At 44.3% G+C, this 21518-nt stretch overlaps 12 non-coding genes across 12 annotated transcripts; all 12 read right to left on the bottom strand.

Annotated features, from left to right (window-relative positions):
* Positions 1-247: 247 nt before the first annotated feature.
* On the bottom strand, positions 248-438 carry LOC144723856 (U2 spliceosomal RNA). The gene has a single exon (XR_013586381.1). It is a non-coding gene; the product is annotated as a U2 spliceosomal RNA (small nuclear RNA).
* Positions 439-1495: 1057 nt separating this feature from the next.
* LOC144723809 (U2 spliceosomal RNA) lies at positions 1496-1686 on the bottom strand. Its single transcript, XR_013586336.1, has one exon. It is a non-coding gene; the product is annotated as a U2 spliceosomal RNA (small nuclear RNA).
* A 1057-nt stretch (positions 1687-2743) lies between these two features.
* On the bottom strand, positions 2744-2934 carry LOC144723848 (U2 spliceosomal RNA). The gene has a single exon (XR_013586373.1). It is a non-coding gene; the product is annotated as a U2 spliceosomal RNA (small nuclear RNA).
* A 1057-nt stretch (positions 2935-3991) lies between these two features.
* Positions 3992-4182, bottom strand: LOC144723845 (U2 spliceosomal RNA). The gene has a single exon (XR_013586370.1). It is a non-coding gene; the product is annotated as a U2 spliceosomal RNA (small nuclear RNA).
* Positions 4183-5239: 1057 nt separating this feature from the next.
* LOC144723817 (U2 spliceosomal RNA) lies at positions 5240-5430 on the bottom strand. The gene has a single exon (XR_013586344.1). It is a non-coding gene; the product is annotated as a U2 spliceosomal RNA (small nuclear RNA).
* Positions 5431-6486: 1056 nt separating this feature from the next.
* LOC144723828 (U2 spliceosomal RNA) lies at positions 6487-6677 on the bottom strand. Its single transcript, XR_013586355.1, has one exon. It is a non-coding gene; the product is annotated as a U2 spliceosomal RNA (small nuclear RNA).
* Positions 6678-7735: 1058 nt separating this feature from the next.
* LOC144723791 (U2 spliceosomal RNA) lies at positions 7736-7926 on the bottom strand. The gene has a single exon (XR_013586317.1). It is a non-coding gene; the product is annotated as a U2 spliceosomal RNA (small nuclear RNA).
* A 1056-nt stretch (positions 7927-8982) lies between these two features.
* Positions 8983-9173, bottom strand: LOC144723783 (U2 spliceosomal RNA). Its single transcript, XR_013586309.1, has one exon. It is a non-coding gene; the product is annotated as a U2 spliceosomal RNA (small nuclear RNA).
* A 1056-nt stretch (positions 9174-10229) lies between these two features.
* LOC144723792 (U2 spliceosomal RNA) lies at positions 10230-10420 on the bottom strand. The gene has a single exon (XR_013586318.1). It is a non-coding gene; the product is annotated as a U2 spliceosomal RNA (small nuclear RNA).
* A 1057-nt stretch (positions 10421-11477) lies between these two features.
* On the bottom strand, positions 11478-11668 carry LOC144723793 (U2 spliceosomal RNA). Its single transcript, XR_013586320.1, has one exon. It is a non-coding gene; the product is annotated as a U2 spliceosomal RNA (small nuclear RNA).
* A 1057-nt stretch (positions 11669-12725) lies between these two features.
* On the bottom strand, positions 12726-12916 carry LOC144723816 (U2 spliceosomal RNA). The gene has a single exon (XR_013586343.1). It is a non-coding gene; the product is annotated as a U2 spliceosomal RNA (small nuclear RNA).
* A 7561-nt stretch (positions 12917-20477) lies between these two features.
* On the bottom strand, positions 20478-20668 carry LOC144723794 (U2 spliceosomal RNA). Its single transcript, XR_013586321.1, has one exon. It is a non-coding gene; the product is annotated as a U2 spliceosomal RNA (small nuclear RNA).
* Positions 20669-21518: the final 850 nt, after the last annotated feature.

Raw genomic sequence — 21518 nt, forward strand, 5'->3', positions numbered from 1 at the left:
ACAAACTGTTTATATATAAGTGCATGTGCATATGACATGTTACTTCTTGACCCACACCGACTGGATACCTGTGAAAATAGTTTGATAGATTTTTGAAATTTGACAGCTATCCAGGGCACAAATGAGAAGATGGAGGGGACTGGTAACAAAACAGGAGAGAACGCACCCAATTACGGACAAACAGCGGAAATGGGGTTTGCAAACCCAACATAGTCTACTTTTGTTCGATGATATTTCTCCCCCAGCAGGGAGGTGCACCATTTCCGGAGAAACTGCAATACCGGGTTGATGCGCGGAGTGGACGGAGCAAGCCCCTATTCCATCTCTCTGTCCCAAAAATCTATTTAATATAAGGTACCACAATGTGGTATGTATCAGATATTAAACTGATAAGAACAGATACTACACTTGATCTTAGCCAAAAGGCCGAGAAGCGATAACACACACTTGCCAGTGGTGGAGATTACATACGCCAAAACTCTCTCTACACCATGGGGCCTCCACCCGTTACTACGCACAATAAATACTGACTTAAAGCTTTCGTGACTGCAGGAATTCATATTCTTTGGGCCTTTCGGTAAAGTCATGTAGATAGGTTCAAAGAAAATATCAAAAAATAAGAAAAAACTACTTTGTTATTTTTAACACCATGGCACATGCGGAATGGTCGTGGTAACTTATTGTGCGAATATTATTTGGGTCTTTCGGTAAAGTCACATAGATAGGTTCAAAGAAAATAACAAAAATTACAAAAAAATACTTTACGTGACTTTACCAAAGAATATGCGCAGAAGTTATCACGACCATTCCGCATGTGCCATGGCGTTAAGAGATACGGAATATTAAACAAGCATCAGTCACGCACACGGCCATTCATATTTGAAACCGGGACAAAATCTCAATTTCTGCAAAAGGCTTTGGCACACCCAGAAAAAATTAAACCGAGTTTGTTTCTGCCAAAAACGAGGAAGTTCTTAGGTGCAATTGTAATTGATTAAGAGAATTAGAATCTGAAAATGCTAATATAATAATACAAATTGTACGACCAATACATATGAATGAAAAAACAAATATCGAAAAAATATCGTTCGTTAATAAACACTGTCCCTAAAGGAAGGTATAGTAAAATTTCAGCCTAAGGCCTTTCTACATAGCACATGAAGCAAGATAGACTAAGATAGGTAAATTACGGAATTATAGGCAATACTGCGTTATGAAGACGTAACAAACAGAGCAGTACAGGATAAAACAAACTGTTTGTATATAAGTGCATGTGCATATGACATATTACTTCTTGACCCACACCGACTGGATACCTGTGAAAATAGTTTGATAAATTTTTGAAATTTGACAGCTATCCAGGGCACAAATGAGAAGATGGAGGGGACTGGTAACAAAACAGGAGAAAACGCACCCAATTACGGACAAACAGCGGAAATGGGGTTTGCAAACCCAACATAGTCTACTTTTGTTTGATGATATTCCTCCCCCAGCAGGGAGGTGCACCATTCCCGGAGAAACTGCAATACCGGGTTGATGCGCAGAGTGGACGGAGCAAGCCCCTATTCCTTCTCCCTGTCCCAAAAATCTATTTAATATAAGGTACCACAATGTGGTACGTATCAGATATTAAACTGATAAGAACAGATACTACACTTGATCTTAGCCAAAAGGCCGAGAAGCGATGACACACACTTGCCAGTGGTGGAGATTACATACGCCAAGACTCTCTCTACACCATGGGGCCTCCACCCGTTACTACGCACAATAAAAACTGACTTAAAGCTTTCGTGACTGCAGGAATTCATATTCTTTGGGCCTTTCGGTAAAGTCATGTAGATAGGTTCAAAGAAAATATCAAAAAATTACAAAAAACTACTTTGTTATTTTTAACACCATGGCACATGCGGAATGGTCATGGTAACTTATTGTGCGAATATTATTTGGGTCTTTCGGTAAAGTCACATAGATAGGTTCAAAGAAAATAACAAAAATTACAAAAAAATACTTTACGTGACTTTACCAAAGAATATGCGCAGAAGTTATCACGACCATTCCGCATGTGCCATGGCGTTAAGAGATACGGAATATTAAACAAGCACCAGTCACGCACACGTCCATTCATATTTGAAACCGGGACAAAATCTCAATTTCTGCAAAAGGCTTTGGCACACCCAGAAAAAATTAAACCGAGTTTGTTTCTGCCAACAAACGAGGAAGTTCTTAGGTGCAATTGTAATTGATTAAGAGAATTAGAATCTGAAAATGCTAATATAATAATACAAATTGTACGACCAATACATATGAATGAAAAAAAACTATCGAAAAAATATCGTTCGTTAATAAACACTGTCCCTAAAGGAAGGTATAGTAAAATTTCAGCCTAAGGCCTTTCTACATAGCACATGAAGCAAGATAGACTAAGATAGGTAAATTACGGAATTATGGGCAATACTGCGTTATGAAGACGTAACAAACAGAGCAGTACAGGATAAAACAAACTGTTTGTATATAAGTGCATGTGCATATGACATATTACTTCTTGACCCACACCGACTGGATACCTGTGAAAATAGTTTGATAGATTTTTGAAATTTGACAGCTATCCAGGGCACAAATGAGAAGATGGAGGGGACTGGTAACAAAACAGGAGAGAACGCACCCAATTACGGACAAACAGCAGAAATGGGGTTTGCAAACCCAACATAGTCTACTTTTGTTTGATGATATTCCTCCCCCAGCAGGGAGGTGCACCATTTCCGGAAAAACTGCAATACCGGGTTGATGCGCTGAGTGGACGGAGCAAGCCCCTATTCCATCTCCCTGTCCCAAAAATCTATTTAATATAAGGTACCACAATGTGGTACGTATCAGATATTAAACTGATAAGAACAGATACTACACTTGATCTTAGCCAAAAGGCCGAGAAGCGATAACACACACTTGCCAGTGGTGGATATTACATACGCCAAAACTCTCTCTACACCATGGGGCCTCCACCCGTTACTACGCACAATAAATACTGACTTAAAGCTTTCGTGACTGCAGGAATTCATATTCTTTGGGCCTTTCGGTAAAGTCATGTAGATAGGTTCAAAGAAAATATCAAAAAATAAGAAAAAACTACTTTGTTATTTTTAACACCATGGCACATGCGGAATGGTCGTGGTAACTTATTGTGCGAATATTATTTGGGTCTTTCGGTAAAGTCACATAGATAGGTTCAAAGAAAATAACAAAAATTACAAAAAAATACTTTACGTTACTTTACCAAAGCATATGCGCAGAAGTTATCACGACCATTCCGCATGTGCCATGGCGTTAAGAGATACGGAATATTAAACAAGCATCAGTCACGCACACGGCCATTCATATTTGAAACCGGGACAAAATCTCAATTTCTGCAAAAGGCTTTGGCACACCCAGAAAAAATTAAACCGAGTTTGTTTCTGCCAACAAACGAGGAAGTTCTTAGGTGCAATTGTAATTGATTAAGAGAATTAGAATCTGAAAATGCTAATATAATAATACAAATTGTACGACCAATACATATGAATGAAAAAAAACTATCGAAAAAATATCGTTCGTTAATAAACACTGTCCCTAAAGGAAGGTATAGTAAAATTTCAGCCTAAGGCCTTTCTACATAGCACATGAAGCAAGATAGACTAAGATAGGTAAATTACGGAATTATGGGCAATACTGCGTTATGAAGACGTAACAAACAGAGCAGTACAGGATAAAACAAACTGTTTATATATAAGTGCATGTGCATATGACATGTTACTTCTTGACCCACACCGACTGGATACCTGTGAAAATAGTTTGATAGATTTTTGAAATTTGACAGCTATCCAGGGCACAAATGAGAAGATGGAGGGGACTGGTAACAAAACAGGAGAGAACGCACCCAATTACGGACAAACAGCGGAAATGGGGTTTGCAAACCCAACATAGTCTACTTTTGTTCGATGATATTCCTCCCCCAGCAGGGAGGTGCACAATTTCCGGAGAAACTGCAATACCGGGTTGATGCGCGGAGTGGACGGAGCAAGCCCCTATTCCATCTCCCTGTCCCAAAAATCTATTTAATATAAGGTACCACAATGTGGTACGTATCAGATATTAAACTGATAAGAACAGATACTACACTTGATCTTAGCCAAAAGGCCGAGAAGCGATAACACACACTTGCCAGTGGTGGAGATTACATACGCCAAAACTCTCTCTACACCATGGGGCCTCCACCCGTTACTACGCACAATAAATACTGACTTAAAGCTTTCGTGACTGCAGGAATTCATATTCTTTGGGCCTTTCGGTAAAGTCATGTAGATAGGTTCAAAGAAAATATCAAAAAATAAGAAAAAACTACTTTGTTATTTTTAACACCATGGCACATGCGGAATGGTCGTGGTAACTTATTGTGCGAATATTATTTGGGTCTTTCGGTAAAGTCACATAGATAGGTTCAAAGAAAATAACAAAAATTACAAAAAAATACTTTACGTGACTTTACCAAAGAATATGCGCAGAAGTTATCACGACCATTCCGCATGTGCCATGGCGTTAAGAGATACGGAATATTAAACAAGCATCAGTCACGCACACGGCCATTCATATTTGAAATCGGGACAAAATCTCAATTTCTGCAAAAGGCTTTGGCACACCCAGAAAAAAGTAAACCGAGTTTGTTTCTGCCAACAAACGAGGAAGTTCTTAGGTGCAATTGTAATTGATTAAGAGAATTAGAATCTGAAAATGCTAATATAATAATACAAATTGTACGACCAATACATATGAATGAAAAAAAACTATCGAAAAAATATCGTTCGTTAATAAACACTGTCCCTAAAGGAAGGTATAGTAAAATTTCAGCCTAAGGCCTTTCTACATAGCACATGAAGCAAGATAGACTAAGATAGGTAAATTACGGAATTATGGGCAATACTGCGTTATGAAGACGTAACAAACAGAGCAGTACAGGATAAAACAAACTGTTTGTATATAAGTGCATGTGCATATGACATATTACTTCTTGACCCACACCGACTGGATACCTGTGAAAATAGTTTGATAGATTTTTGAAATTTGACAGCTATCCAGGGCACAAATGAGAAGATGGAGGGGACTGGTAACAAAACAGGAGAGAACGCACCCAATTACGGACAAACAGCGGAAATGGGGTTTGCAAACCCAACATAGTCTACTTTTGTTTGATGATATTCCTCCCCCAGCAGGGAGGTGCACCATTTCCGGAGAAACTGCAATACCGGGTTGATGCGCGGAGTGGACGGAGCAAGCCCCTATTCCATCTCCCTGTCCCAAAAATCTATTTAATATAAGGTACCACAATGTGGTACGTATCAGATATTAAACTGATAAGAACAGATACTACACTTGATCTTAGCCAAAAGGCTGAGAAGCGATAACACACACTTGCCAGTGGTGGATATTACATACGCCAAAACTCTCTCTACACCATGGGGCCTCCACCCGTTACTACGCACAATAAATACTGACTTAAAGCTTTCGTGACTGCAGGAATTCATATTCTTTGGGCCTTTCGGTAAAGTCATGTAGATAGGTTCAAAGAAAATATCAAAAAATAAGAAAAAACTACTTTGTTATTTTTAACACCATGGCACATGCGGAATGGTCGTGGTAACTTATTGTGCGAATATAATTTCGTCTTTCGGTAAAGTCACATAGATAGGTTCAAAGAAAATAACAAAAATTACAAAAAAATACTTTACGTGACTTTACCAAAGCATATGCGCAGAAGTTATCACGACCATTCCGCATGTGCCATGGCGTTAAGAGATACGGAATATTAAACAAGCATCAGTCACGCACACGGCCATTCATATTTGAAACCGGGACAAAATCTCAATTTCTGCAAAAGGCTTTGGCACACCCAGAAAAAATTAAACCGAGTTTGTTTCTGCCAACAAACGAGGAAGTTCTTAGGTGCAATTGTAATTGATTAAGAGAATTAGAATCTGAAAATGCTAATATAATAATACAAATTGTACGACCAATACATATGAATGAAAAAAAAATATCGAAAAAACATCGTTCGTTAATAAACACTGTCCCTAAAGGAAGGTATAGTAAAATTTCAGCCTAAGGCCTTTCTACATAGCACACGAAGCAAGATAGACTAAGATAGGTAAATTACGGAATTATGGGCAATACTGCGTTATGAAGACGTAACAAACAGAGCAGTACAGGATAAAACAAACTGTTTATATATAAGTGCATGTGCATATGACATGTTACTTCTTGACCCACACCGACTGGATACCTGTGAAAATAGTTTGATAGATTTTTGAAATTTGACAGCTATCCAGGGCACAAATGAGAGGATGGAGGGGACTGGTAACAAAACAGGAGAGAACGCACCCAATTACGGACAAACAGCGGAAATGGGGTTTGCAAACCCAACATAGTCTACTTTTGTTCGATGATATTCCTCCCCCAGCAGGGAGGTGCACCATTTCCGGAGAAACTGCAATACCGGGTTGATGCGCGGAGTGGACGGAGCAAGCCCCTATTCCATCTCCCTGTCCCAAAAATCTATTTAATATAAGGTACCACAATGTGGTATGTATCAGATATTAAACTGATAAGAACAGATACTACACTTGATCTTAGCCAAAAGGCCGAGAAGCGATAACACACACTTGCCAGTGGTGGAGATTACATACGCCAAAACTCTCTCTACACCATGGGGCCTCCACCCGTTACTACGCACAATAAATACTGACTTAAAGCTTTCGTGACTGCAGGAATTCATATTCTTTGGGCCTTTCGGTAAAGTCATGTAGATAGGTTCAAAGAAAATATCAAAAAATATGAAAAAACTACTTTGTTATTTTTAACACCATGGCACATGCGGAATGGTCGTGGTAACTTATTGTGCGAATATTATTTGGGTCTTTCGGTAAAGTCACATAGATAGGTTCAAAGAAAATAACAAAAATTACAAAAAAATACTTTACGTGACTTTACCAAAGAATATGCGCAGAAGTTATCACGACCATTCCGCATGTGCCATGGCGTTAAGAGATACGGAATATTAAACAAGCATCAATCACGCACACGGCCATTCATATTTGAAACCGGGACAAAATCTCAATTTCTGCAAAAGGCTTTGGCACACCCAGAAAAAATTAAACCGAGTTTGTTTCTGCCAACAAACGAGGAAGTTCTTAGGTGCAATTGTAATTGATTAAGAGAATTAGAATCTGAAAATGCTAATATAATAATACAAATTGTACGACCAATACATATGAATGAAAAAAGAAATATCGAAAAAATATCGTTCGTTAATAAACACTGTCCCTAAAGGAAGGTATAGTAAAATTTCAGCCTAAGGCCTTTCTACATAGCACATGAAGCAAGATAGACTAAGATAGGTAAATTACGGAATTATGGGCAATACTGCGTTATGAAGACGTAACAAACAGAGCAGTACAGGATAAAACAAACTGTTTGTATATAAGTGCATGTGCATATGACATATTACTTCTTGACCCACACCGACTGGATACCTGTGAAAATAGTTTGATAGATTTTTGAAATTTGACAGCTATCCAGGGCACAAATGCGAAGATGGAGGGGACTGGTAACAAAACAGGAGAGAACGCACCCAATTACGGACAAACAGCGGAAATGGGGTTTGCAAACCCAACATAGTCTACTTTTGTTCGATGATATTCCTCCCCCAGCAGGGAGGTGCACCATTTCCGGAGAAACTGCAATACCGGGTTGATGCGCGGAGTGGACGGAGCAAGCCCCTATTCCATCTCCCTGTCCCAAAAATCTATTTAATATAAGGTACCACAATGTGGTACGTATCAGATATTAAACTGATAAGAACAGATACTACACTTGATCTTAGCCAAAAGGCCGAGAAGCGATAACACACACTTGCCAGTGGTGGAGATTACATACGCCAAAACTCTCTCTACACCATGGGGCCTCCACCCGTTACTACGCACAATAAATACTGACTTAAAGCTTTCGTGACTGCAGGAATTCATATTCTTTGGGCCTTTCGGTAAAGTCATGTAGATAGGTTCAAAGAAAATATCAAAAAATAAGAAAAAACTACTTTGTTATTTTTAACACCATGGCACATGCGGAATGGTCGTGGTAACTTATTGTGCGAATATTATTGGGTCTTTCGGTAAAGTCACATAGATAGGTTCAAAGAAAATAACAAAAATTACAAAAAAATACTTTACGTGACTTTACCAAAGAATATGCGCAGAAGTTATCACGACCATTCCGCATGTGCCATGGCGTTAAGAGATACGGAATATTAAACAAGCATCAGTCACGCACACGGCCATTCATATTTGAAATCGGGACAAAATCTCAATTTCTGCAAAAGGCTTTGGCACACCCAGAAAAAAGTAAACCGAGTTTGTTTCTGCCAACAAACGAGGAAGTTCTTAGGTGCAATTGTAATTGATTAAGAGAATTAGAATCTGAAAATGCTAATATAATAATACAAATTGTACGACCAATACATATGAATGAAAAAAAACTATCGAAAAAATATCGTTCGTTAATAAACACTGTCCCTAAAGGAAGGTATAGTAAAATTTCAGCCTAAGGCCTTTCTACATAGCACATGAAGCAAGATAGACTAAGATAGGTAAATTACGGAATTATGGGCAATACTGCGTTATGAAGACGTAACAAACAGAGCAGTACAGGATAAAACAAACTGTTTGTATATAAGTGCATGTGCATATGACATATTACTTCTTGACCCACACCGACTGGATACCTGTGAAAATAGTTTGATAGATTTTTGAAATTTGACAGCTATCCAGGGCACAAATGCGAAGATGGAGGGGACTGGTAACAAAACAGGAGAGAACGCACCCAATTACGGACAAACAGCGGAAATGGGGTTTGCAAACCCAACATAGTCTACTTTTGTTCGATGATATTCCTCCCCCAGCAGGGAGGTGCACCATTTCCGGAGAAACTGCAATACCGGGTTGATGCGCGGAGTGGACGGAGCAAGCCCCTATTCCATCTCCCTGTCCCAAAAATATATTTAATATAAGGTACCACAATGTGGTACGTATCAGATATTAAACTGATAAGAACAGATACTACACTTGATCTTAGCCAAAAGGCCGAGAAGCGATAACACACACTTGCCAGTGGTGGAGATTACATACGCCAAAACTCTCTCTACACCATGGGGCCTCCACCCGTTACTACGCACAATAAATACTGACTTAAAGCTTTCGTGACTGCAGGAATTCATATTCTTTGGGCCTTTCGGTAAAGTCATGTAGATAGGTTCAAAGAAAATATCAAAAAATAAGAAAAAACTACTTTGTTATTTTTAACACCATGGCACATGCGGAATGGTCGTGGTAACTTATTGTGCGAATATTATTGGGTCTTTCGGTAAAGTCACATAGATAGGTTCAAAGAAAATAACAAAAATTACAAAAAAATACTTTACGTGACTTTACCAAAGAATATGCGCAGAAGTTATCACGACCATTCCGCATGTGCCATGGCGTTAAGAGATACGGAATATTAAACAAGCATCAGTCACGCACACGGCCATTCATATTTGAAATCGGGACAAAATCTCAATTTCTGCAAAAGGCTTTGGCACACCCAGAAAAAAGTAAACCGAGTTTGTTTCTGCCAACAAACGAGGAAGTTCTTAGGTGCAATTGTAATTGATTAAGAGAATTAGAATCTGAAAATGCTAATATAATAATACAAATTGTACGACCAATACATATGAATGAAAAAAAACTATCGAAAAAATATCGTTCGTTAATAAACACTGTCCCTAAAGGAAGGTATAGTAAAATTTCAGCCTAAGGCCTTTCTACATAGCACATGAAGCAAGATAGACTAAGATAGGTAAATTACGGAATTATGGGCAATACTGCGTTATGAAGACGTAACAAACAGAGCAGTACAGGATAAAACAAACTGTTTGTATATAAGTGCATGTGCATATGACATATTACTTCTTGACCCACACCGACTGGATACCTGTGAAAATAGTTTGATAGATTTTTGAAATTTGACAGCTATCCAGGGCACAAATGCGAAGATGGAGGGGACTGGTAACAAAACAGGAGAGAACGCACCCAATTACGGACAAACAGCGGAAATGGGGTTTGCAAACCCAACATAGTCTACTTTTGTTTGATGATATTCCTCCCCCAGCAGGGAGGTGCACCATTTCCGGAGAAACTGCAATACCGGGTTGATGCGCGGAGTGGACGGAGCAAGCCCCTATTCCATCTCCCTGTCCCAAAAATCTATTTAATATAAGGTACCACAATGTGGTACGTATCAGATATTAAACTGATAAGAACAGATACTACACTTGATCTTAGCCAAAAGGCCGAGAAGCGATAACACACACTTGCCAGTGGTGGATATTACATACGCCAAAACTCTCTCTACACCATGGGGCCTCCACCCGTTACTACGCACAATAAATACTGACTTAAAGCTTTCGTGACTGCAGGAATTCATATTCTTTGGGCCTTTCGGTAAAGTCATGTAGATAGGTTCAAAGAAAATATCAAAAAATAAGAAAAAACTACTTTGTTATTTTTAACACCATGGCACATGCGGAATGGTCGTGGTAACTTATTGTGCGAATATTATTTGGGTCTTTCGGTAAAGTCACATAGATAGGTTCAAAGAAAATAACAAAAATTACAAAAAAATACTTTACGTGACTTTACCAAAGCATATGCGCAGAAGTTATCACGACCATTCCGCATGTGCCATGGCGTTAAGAGATACGGAATATTAAACAAGCATCAGTCACGCACACGGCCATTCATATTTGAAACCGGGACAAAATCTCAATTTCTGCAAAAGGCTTTGGCACACCCAGAAAAAATTAAACCGAGTTTGTTTCTGCCAACAAACGAGGAAGTTCTTAGGTGCAATTGTAATTGATTAAGAGAATTAGAATCTGAAAATGCTAATATAATAATACAAATTGTACGACCAATACATATGAATGAAAAAAAACTATCGAAAAAATATCGTTCGTTAATAAACACTGTCCCTAAAGGAAGGTATAGTAAAATTTCAGCGTAAGGCCTTTCTACATAGCACATGAAGCAAGATAGACTAAGATAGGTAAATTACGGAATTATGGGCAATACTGCGTTATGAAGACGTAACAAACAGAGCAGTACAGGATAAAACAAACTGTTTATATATAAGTGCATGTGCATATGACATGTTACTTCTTGACCCACACCGACTGGATACCTGTGAAAATAGTTTGATAGATTTTTGAAATTTGACAGCTATCCAGGGCACAAATGAGAAGATGGAGGGGACTGGTAACAAAACAGGAGAGAACGCACCCAATTACGGACAAACAACGGAAATGGGGTTTGCAAACCCAACATAGTCTACTTTTGTTCGATGATATTCCTCCCCCAGCAGGGAGGTGCACCATTTCCGGAGAAACTGCAATACCGGGTTGATGCGCGGAGTGGACGGAGCAAGCCCCTATTCCATCTCCCTGTCCCAAAAATCTATTTAATATAAGGTACCACAATGTGGTACGTATCAGATATTAAACTGATAAGAACAGATACTACACTTGATCTTAGCCAAAAGGCCGAGAAGCGATAACACACACTTGCCAGTGGTGAAGATTACAGACGCCAAAACTCTCTCTACACCATGGGGCCTCCACCCGTTACTACGCACAATAAATACTGACTTAAAGCTTTCGTGACTGCAGGAATTCATATTCTTTGGGCCTTTCGGTAAAGTCATGTAGATAGGTTCAAAGAAAATATCAAAAAATAAGAAAAAACTACTTTGTTATTTTTAACACCATGGCACATGCGGAATGGTCGTGGTAACTTATTGTGCGAATATTATTTGGGTCTTTCGGTAAAGTCACATAGATAGGTTGAAAGAAAATAACAAAAATAACAAAAAAATACTTTACGTGACTTTACCAAAGAATATGCGCAGAAGTTATCACGACCATTCCGCATGTGCCATGGCGTTAAGAGATACGGAATATTAAACAAGCATCAGTCACGCACACGGCCATTCATATTTGAAACCGGGACAAAATCTCAATTTCTGCAAAAGGCTTTGGCACACCCAGAAAAAATTAAACCGAGTTTGTTTCTGCCAACAAACGAGGAAGTTCTTAGGTGCAATTGTAATTGATTAAGAGAATTAGAATCTGAAAATGCTAATATAATAATACAAATTGTACGACCAATACATATGAATGAAAAAAAACTATCGAAAAAATATCGTTCGTTAATAAACACTGTCCCTAAAGGAAGGTATAGTAAAATTTCAGCCTAAGGCCTTTCTACATAGCACATGAAGCAAGATAGACTAAGATAGGTAAATTACGGAATTATGGGCAATACTGCGTTATGAAGACGTAACAAACAGAGCAGTACAGGATAAAACAAACTGTTTGTATATAAGTGCATGTGCATATGACATATTACTTCTTGACCCACACCGACTGGATACCTGTGAAAATAGTTTGATAGATTTTTTAAATTTGACAGCTATCCAGGGCACAAATGAGAAGATGGAGGGGACTGGTAACAAAACAGGAGAGAACGCACCCAATTACGGACAAACAGCGGAAATGGGGTTTGCAAACCCAACATAGTCTACTTTTGTTTGATGATATTCCTCCCCCAGCAGGGAGGTGCACCATTCCCGGAGAAACTGCAATACCGGGTTGATGCGCAGAGTGGACAGAGCAAGCCCCTATTCCATCTCCCTGTCCCAAAAATCTATTTAATATAAGGTACCACAATGTGGTACGTATCAGATATTAAACTGATAAGAACAGATACTACACTTGATCTTAGCCAAAAGGCCGAGAAGCGATAACACACACTTGCCAGTGGTGGAGATTACATACGCCAAGACTCTCTCTACACCATGGGGCCTCCACCCGTTACTACGCACAATAAATACTGACTTAAAGCTTTCGTGACTGCAGGAATTCATATTCTTTGGGCCTTTCGGTAAAGTCATGTAGATAGGTTCAAAGAAAATATCAAAAAATTACAAAAAACTACTTTGTTATTTTTAACACCATGGCACATGCGGAATGGTCGTGGTAACTTATTGTGCGAATATTATTTGGGTCTTTCGGTAAAGTCACATAGATAGGTCCAAAGAAAATAACAAAAATTACAAAAAAATACTTTACGTGACTTTACCAAAGAATATGCGCAGAAGTTATCACGACCATTCCGCATGTGCCATGGCGTTAAGAGATACGGAATATTAAACAAGCATCAGTCACGCACACGGCCATTCATATTTGAAACCGGGACAAAATCTCAATTTCTGCAAAAGGCTTTGGCACACCCAGAAAAAATTAAACCGAGTTTGTTTCTGCCAACAAACGAGGAAGTTCTTAGGTGCAATTGTAATTGATTAAGAGAATTAGAATCTGAAAATGCTAATATAATAATACAAATTGTACGACCAATACATATGAATGAAAAAAAACTATCGAAAAAATATCGTTCGTTAATAAACACTGTCCCTAAAGGAAGGTATAGTAAAATATCAGCCTAAGGCCTTTCTACATAGCACATGAAGCAAGATAGACTAAGATAGGTAAATTACGGAATTATGGGCAATACTGCGTTATGAAGACGTAACAAACAGAGCAGTACAGGATGAAACAAACTGTTTGTATATAAGTGCATGTGCATATGACATATTACTTCTTGACCCACACCGACTGGATAGCTGTGAAAATAGTTTGATAGATTTTTGAAATTTGACAGCTATCCAGGGCACAAATGAGAAGATGGAGGGGACTGGTAACAAAACAGGAGAGAACGCACCCAATTACGGACAAACAGCGGAAATGGGGTTTGCAAACCCAACATAGTCTACTTTTGTTTGATGATATTCCTCCCCCAGCAGGGAGGTGCACCATTCCCGGAGAAACTGCAATACCGGGTTGATGCGCGGAGTGGACGGAGCAAGCCCCTATTGCTGCGTCACCATTTCTACCGACGGCACTTTTGAAAGTCCCGCCATCGCCGCAGCAGCTGCCGAGGGCGTGGCCAACCTCAACTTGGGGTCCAACATCGGCTCCGCTGGGGCTGCCGCGTCACCGCCTTCGGACGGAGCGTCACTATCTGCGCGACAGGCGATTACAGCTGCCGTTCGTGCTGACGCTCGGCCGAGTCGCGGGGACATCAAAGTGCGGGCCTCCACGGCGGTCGCTGCACTACACCAAAGGCTGCCCCCGCTGAAGGAGTTTGTGGCTGAGGAGGGCGACTGGGGGGGATTTCAGCGGCGCTTCCTCGCGCATCAAGAGATGGCGGGGTGGTCAGACGACGAAGCCCTCTGCGCACTACCGGCGCTCCTTGACGGCGACGCCCTCGCCGCTCTTACGTCCGCATCGAGGGACAAGCGCTCTACTCTTCAGATGGCGCTGCAATTGCTGGCTGGGGTTTACCGACCCTCGGCGGAGTGTAGGCAGCGATTCTACGACCGCCAGCGGGGTGCGAAGGAGTCGCCCCTCGCCTACCGTACGAGCCTTCTGGCGCTCGCAAAGACGGCCTTCCCTCGTATGGATGACCAAGGCGTCGACGCCATGGTCACCGAGAAGATCCTTCTGCTGGCGGACGACCTGGACGTCGCTATCGTCGCGCAGGAGGACGTGGAGATGGGTTCCCTCCAAGCGGCGCGGCTCCTCCACGCCAACCTCCTGTCGCAGCGAAGGAAGGCCAGCAGGGCAGCTGCGGGCCGTACGGTGGCTGCCATCACCTCACCGACGGATGAGGTCTACGCCGCCGACTTCCGACAGCAGCAACGGATGGGAGCACGGGCGGACCGGGATGGGTCGGCCCGCTCCGACCGCCCGTCTTCACCACCTGCGTTCCCGCGCTGCTATAACTGCGGCATCCGGGGCCACGTCGCCTCGGGGTGCCCTCCCCTCGACAGCGGGGGACGACGCCTCGCGGGGACGCTGGCCCTCCTCCTCCTCCTCCCAAGCTCCACCGACATGACCCGGCGAGTCGCGGCACCCCACATGTTTGGCCAAAGCACACACCCGTTACACATGTACACACCGCAACGAACGGGGGGCCAACATTGCACACCGTGGGGCCAACACGAACCACTATGGGGACCGAATTCGAACCCGCCCAGTGGTCCGTGTTGGCCCATCGCGTTCTAGCTGCGCCGTCGGGGTCGTCGGCCGTAGTAGGGTATATTGACGGGGTCGAAGTGCGTATCCTCGTCGATACAGGTGCGTCGGCAACCATCATTTCGGAACTAATATACAACATTCTCCCTGTCCAAAGTCGTCCCTTGCTACCGGTTAATGTGCCATTCTACGCTGCTAACGGGGGCTCACTGGGTATCATGGGGCAGATTCGCGCGCAAATTTCGATCGGTGATATTAAATTGTCCGGCCCTATTTTTGTGTCCTCCTCGCTGGCGGTTCCGTGCCTGCTGGGGACGGATTTCTTGGGCAAAATGCCGATTCGGATTATGATTAATCAGGGTTGCATTGAACTCCCGTCGGGACGGCGGATGGCGTTTTTGCCTTCCCCTACTACGGATCGCCCGGCGCTCGCGACGGTACCCGCGTTTGTAGTTCAGACGGTTCGCGTGCCGCCGGGGGCACAAATGTTGGTGCCCCTAAAGCTTCGTAGGCCCTTCGCTAAGGGTGTTGGGGACCAGGGTGTCCTGCTCGGGCCATCTAGGGCTGGGGATAGCGGGCCGCATTTGATTCCCGCTCAGACCATTGTAAGGGGGGACGGGGACCCCTTCATCGCGGTCCTCAATGTGGGGTCGCAGGCCGTGGTAATTCCCCAAGGGACCGTGCTTGCTCACGCAACGCCGGTGCCCTGTGAGGAGTCTGTCGCAAATCACGTGCACGCTGCCACTCTGCCGACTCCACATTCGGACACCGATGAAGGGTGGCTTGAGGCGCTTTGTGCGGGATCGACGGACCTGTCGGATGTAGAGCGTCAAAAACTTAGGACACTATTGCGCGAATTCGCCGATTTGTTTAGTCAAAACAAATTCGATCTGGGCTGCACCCATTTGCTGCGTCACCATATTGATACTGGTGACAGCGCGCCCATACGCCAAAATCCCTTCCGGCTGAGTCCCGCCGAGAAGGACCATGTCAAATCGGCTGTTGATGACATGTTAGCCGCCGATATCATTTCTCCCTCTACCAGCCCGTGGGGAGCACCGATCGTTCTGGTAAAGAAACAGGATGGATCGTTGTGGTTTTGCGTCGATTTTCGCCGCCTCAACAAAATTTCCGTTGCTGACGCATACCCGCTTCCCCGTATTGATGAATCGCTCGACGCCTTGGCGGGGGCGCAATTCTTCTCCACATTGGATTTGCTTTCGGGATTCTGGCAGCTTCCTCTGGACGATGAATCTAAGCCTAAAACCGCATTCCGTACGCCACATGGTCTCTTCCAATTTAACCGGTTGCCGATGGGATTACACTCGGCGCCGGCGACTTTCCAGCGATTGATGGAATTGGTTTTGGCTGGATTGCAGTGGGATTCGTGTTTAATCTATTTGGACGACGTTATCGTCTTTAGCAGAACATTTGACGAGCATCTCCAGAGGTTGCGGGCCGTTTTCCTCAAAATGCGGGCTGCTAATTTGAAATTTAAACCCCAAAAGTGTCATTTGTTGCGCGAATCGGTACGTTATTTGGGGCACATCGTAGGGCGCTCGGGTATTGCTACCGATCCCGCCAAAACGCAGTGCGTCAGCTCCTGGCCGACTCCCACCTCGGTGGGAGAGGTCAGGAGCTTTGTTGGTTTCGCGTCATACTACCGACGCTTTGTCGCGGACTTTGCCACCATTGCTAAACCCCTGCACGCTTTGACGTCAAAGGGGGTCCGTTTCCATTGGGGACAGGAGGAGGAGGCTGCGTTCCGCTCACTTCGGGACGCTCTGGTTAATGCCCCTCCCCTGGTTTATCCCGATTTTTCAAAACCCTTTGTGCTCGATACTGACGCGAGCAACACAGGTATTGGGGGCGTGCTGTCCCAGGTGGTCGAGGGCGTCGAACGGGTGGTCGCGTACGGTAGCCGAGTGTTGTCTCCAGCGGAGCAACGATATTGTGTCACGCGTCGGGAACTGCTGGCAATTGTCTACTTCATCCAGCAGTACCGGCCGTATCTGTACGGACAGTGTTTCACCGTCCGTACAGACCATGCAGCGCTACAGTACACCCTGCGAGTCCAACAACCATCGGGACAATTGTCTCGATGGCTGGAGGTTCTCCAGGATTTTGATTTTCAGACCACGTACCGTAAGGGCGTTCGCCACACCAACGCGGACGCCCTGTCACGCATGCCAACCACCCCCGAATGCGCATGCCTCCTGGGGTCGGGTCGGTGCAGGCATCCTGCTGAATTGCCTGTCCCGGTCTTGGCGGCTGCTGATGACGCAGCATCAATGACTAATTCTATCGCACAACAGGGTTCTGATTCCCTGTTGGGGTTGCCTGCTACGGAATGGGGCCGGTTGCAAATGGAAGATACTTCCCTCCTTGCGTTGCGCCGCCGCGTCAGGGACCGGGGGCGGGGGAGGGGTGATGCCGACGTATGGGAAATGCTCGGTGGGTTGTTAATGCATTGGGACGGGAAATCCCATCGCCACCGGCTGGTGGTCCCTTCGGGGTTACGGGGTAGGGTGGTGTGGGCCGCTCACGAGCGCCTCCTCCACCTGGGTACCCAAAAGACCCTGGCCTTGCTCCAACTTGATTTCTTTTGGCCGGGCATGACAAGGGATGTCGGGGATCTATTAGGATCGTGCCCTAGATGTGCGCAGCGCAAACCACCAGCGAAGGAGTCGAACCCGCCCCTGCAATCTATCAGGGTTTCCCGGGTGAACGAACTCGTCGCGCTGGACATTCTAGGACCGTTCCCCGCCACCCCTTGGGGAAATAGGTATTTGCTAACCGGGGTTGAATATTTCACGCGCTGGCCTATGGCCTGGCCCCTGGCCAACCAGTCGGCGGCAGCCATCGTGGAGGCCTTTGTCCAGGGATACGTCCTTGACAAAGGTGCTCCCGAGAGGCTGCTGACCGACCAGGGTAAAAATTTTTCAAGCAAATTGCTCAAACAGGTCTGTGAGATCCTTGGCACTAAAAAGATTCGCACCTCTCCATATCACCCACAAACCGACGGGATGGTCGAGCGGTTGCATCGTACCATCACGTCGATGTTGTCGCAGCACGTTTCTGACTCACAGACGGATTGGGATTTGAAAATTCAGGGGGTCCTGTCAGCATACCGGTTGGCCCCCCATGCTGCGACGGGATTTTCCCCCTTTTTCCTTATGTATGGCCGCGAACCGGAGCCACCTGTTCAGGCCCAACTGCAGATCCCGGCGCCGCAGGGAAAAACTCAATTGGCCGAACATGTTAAATTCAACCTGGAAAAATTAACGGAGGCTCGGGATGCTGCCATGCAGAATTCTGCCAGGCGGCAGAGGGCTAATGAGCGCCTCAGAATGGGTCGCGCGCATGTGATACAGTGGAAGCCGGGGGACAGGGCATGGTTGCACTGTCCCCAGGTACCGCTCGCGTCCTCCTCTAAACTGCTGCGACCGTGGCGGGGTCCCGTCGAGGTGGTTGAGGTCCTGAGACCTCAGTGCGTGCGCATTCAATGGGGGAGGCGCCGGTGGTTTGTACACCCCGCCAGGCTAAAACCCTTCGTTGCGGTGCGAGATCCCACTACACACGCGCGTGGCCAAGCATGTGGGGGGGCGTCCGACTCAGAGGGGTCTTCTCCGTTGCTCCCGCCTAACGTGCTGCAGGCTGTCCCACCCCCAGGTGCACCGGGAGTGACGGGCTCACGCCCGACGACCCCCGCAGGTGATGCTGAGGGTCTTGCGACGTCGGCAACAGACTCGCTCTGTGATGAACACCTGCCGGCCGACGGCCTGCCGGCCGCGCCTGTCCCGTGTGACGGGCCTGCGGCGAGGACGCGCGCAAAAATGCGCAAACTCTTGTGAAAAAAAAGAGAAGAATTTTTTTTTTTTTTGCGTCTTTTGTGGCTTCTCTTTCCGGTGTACATTCGCATGTTGTGCTCACGGTGTGGGGCGTCCGTGCTGTGTTCCCGGCACGTGCCGCGCTGCGTTGTACGATTATTGGGTGTGTGTTGTGTGTGTTGTGTGTGTTCTGTGGGGGGCTGGGGGGGGACTCCAGGTAAAGAAACACGTGTATATACGCTCGTCCTACGGTTTTCGTATTTATTCGCGGGGGGGGTTCGTCGGGTTATTTTTTTTCTTTCCTCCTTCCTGTTGTTCTTCTCGTTGCGTTATTGTTGAAAAAATGAGGCACACGCTGGGGAATCGAGGGCTGAATAAACTTTTATTGTCGATGTTGCAGCCGGGACGGCTGGGAGCTGTACAGGGGGAGGTGATGTAGGGGTCTTACGGAGGAAATATGTGTCGAGCTGATATGTATGGGATCCTACGGGAAACTAGCACAGTGGGCGGGGCTACGTCAGTGCACGGGCAGGTGCCCTCTACGACGTCCGCGCTTCGGACGTTACGATCCCCCGGGGCCCCACCCCTCAGGGAGGGGGATGTATAAAAGGGGAATGTATCGGGGGGCTAGGGAGAGTTGGGTTAGCTAAGAAGAGAAGACGGAAGACGTCCGAGATAGAGCCCTGGTCTCCCCCTGGTACGCCGTCCTTGTCAGGACCGCGCAGGCTCGAGCCAGTGGCGTGGTGCCAGAGCCAGAGCCAGTGTTGGTCTGGACTCTGAGTACCGGGCCCGACTGACCAGTGTCGGGCCAAGATAGCCTCCCCTAGTCCACGAGAGGAGGACTCTGAGGCAGGCTAGGGTTAGCTAGGAGGTGTGTCCTCAGATAGACGGGTGAGGGGGCCAATACCCCCTCAAGTGTGTATGTCACAACGGTTGCTGTAATAAACCTCAGTGTGCCTCAACCCCGGGTGTCGACCTGTATTCGACGGTACTACACATATGAATGAAAAAAAACTATCGAAAAAATATCGTTCGTTAATAAACACTGTCCCTAAAGGAAGGTATAGTAAAATTTCAGCCTAAGGCCTTTCTACATAGCACATGAAGCAAGATAGACTAAGATAGGTAAATTACGGAATTATGGGCAATACTGCGTTATGAAGACGTAACAAACAGAGCAGTACAGGATAAAACAAACTGTTTGTATATAAGTGCATGTGCATATGACATATTACTTCTTGACCCACACCGACTGGATACCTGTGAAAATAGTTTGATAGATTTTTTAAATTTGACAGCTATCCAGGGCACAAATGAGAAGATGGAGGGGACTGGTAACAAAACAGGAGAGAACGCACCCAATTACGGACAAACAGCGGAAATGGGGTTTGCAAACCCAACATAGTCTACTTTTGTTTGATGATATTCCTCCCCCAGCAGGGAGGTGCACCATTTCCGGAGAAACTGCAATACCGGGTTGATGCGCGGAGTGGACGGAGCAAGCCCCTATTCCATCTCCCTGTCCCAAAAATCTATTTAATATAAGGTACCACAATGTGGTACGTATCAGATATTAAACTGATAAGAACAGATACTACACTTGATCTTAGCCAAAAGGCCGAGAAGCGATAACACACACTTGCCAGTGGTGGAGATTACATACGCCAAAACTCTCTCTACACCATGGGGCCTCCACCCGTTACTACGCACAATAAATACTGACTTAAAGCTTTCGTGACTGCAGGAATTCATATTCTTTGGGCCTTTCGGTAAAGTCATGTAGATAGGTTCAAAGAAAATATCAAAAAATAAGAAAAAAATACTTTGTTATTTTTAACACCATGGCACATGCGGAATGGTCGTGGTAACTTATTGTGCGAATATTATTTGGGTCTTTCGGTAAAGTCACATAGATAGGTTCAAAGAAAATAACAAAAATTACAAAAAAATACTTTACGTGACTTTACCAAAGAATATGCGCAGAAGTTATCACGACCATTCCGCATGTGCCATGGCGTTAAGAGATACGGAATATTAAACAAGCATCAGTCACGCACACGGCCATTCATATTTGAAACCGGGACAAAATCTCAATTTCTGCAAAAGGCATTGGCACACCCAGAAAAAATTAAACCGAGTTTGTTTCTGCCAACAAACGAGGAAGTTCTTAGGTGCAATTGTAATTGATTAAGAGAATTAGAATCTGAAAATGCTAATATAATAATACAAATTGTACGACCAATACATATGAATGAAAAAAAACTATCGAAAAAATATCGTTCGTTAATAAACACTGTCCCTAAAGGAAGGTATAGTAAAATTTCAGCCTAAGGCCTTTCTACATAGCACATGAAGCAAGATAGACTAAGATAGGTAAATTACGGAATTATGGGCAATACTGCGTTATGAAGACGTAACAAACAGAGCAGTACAGGATGAAACAAACTGTTTGTATATAAGTGCATGTGCATATGACATAT

The sequence above is a fragment of the Lampetra planeri genome, chromosome 18 (assembly GCF_965212315.1).
Source record: "Lampetra planeri chromosome 18, kcLamPlan1.2.h2, whole genome shotgun sequence".
Taxonomy (NCBI): Eukaryota; Metazoa; Chordata; class Hyperoartia; order Petromyzontiformes; family Petromyzontidae; genus Lampetra; species Lampetra planeri.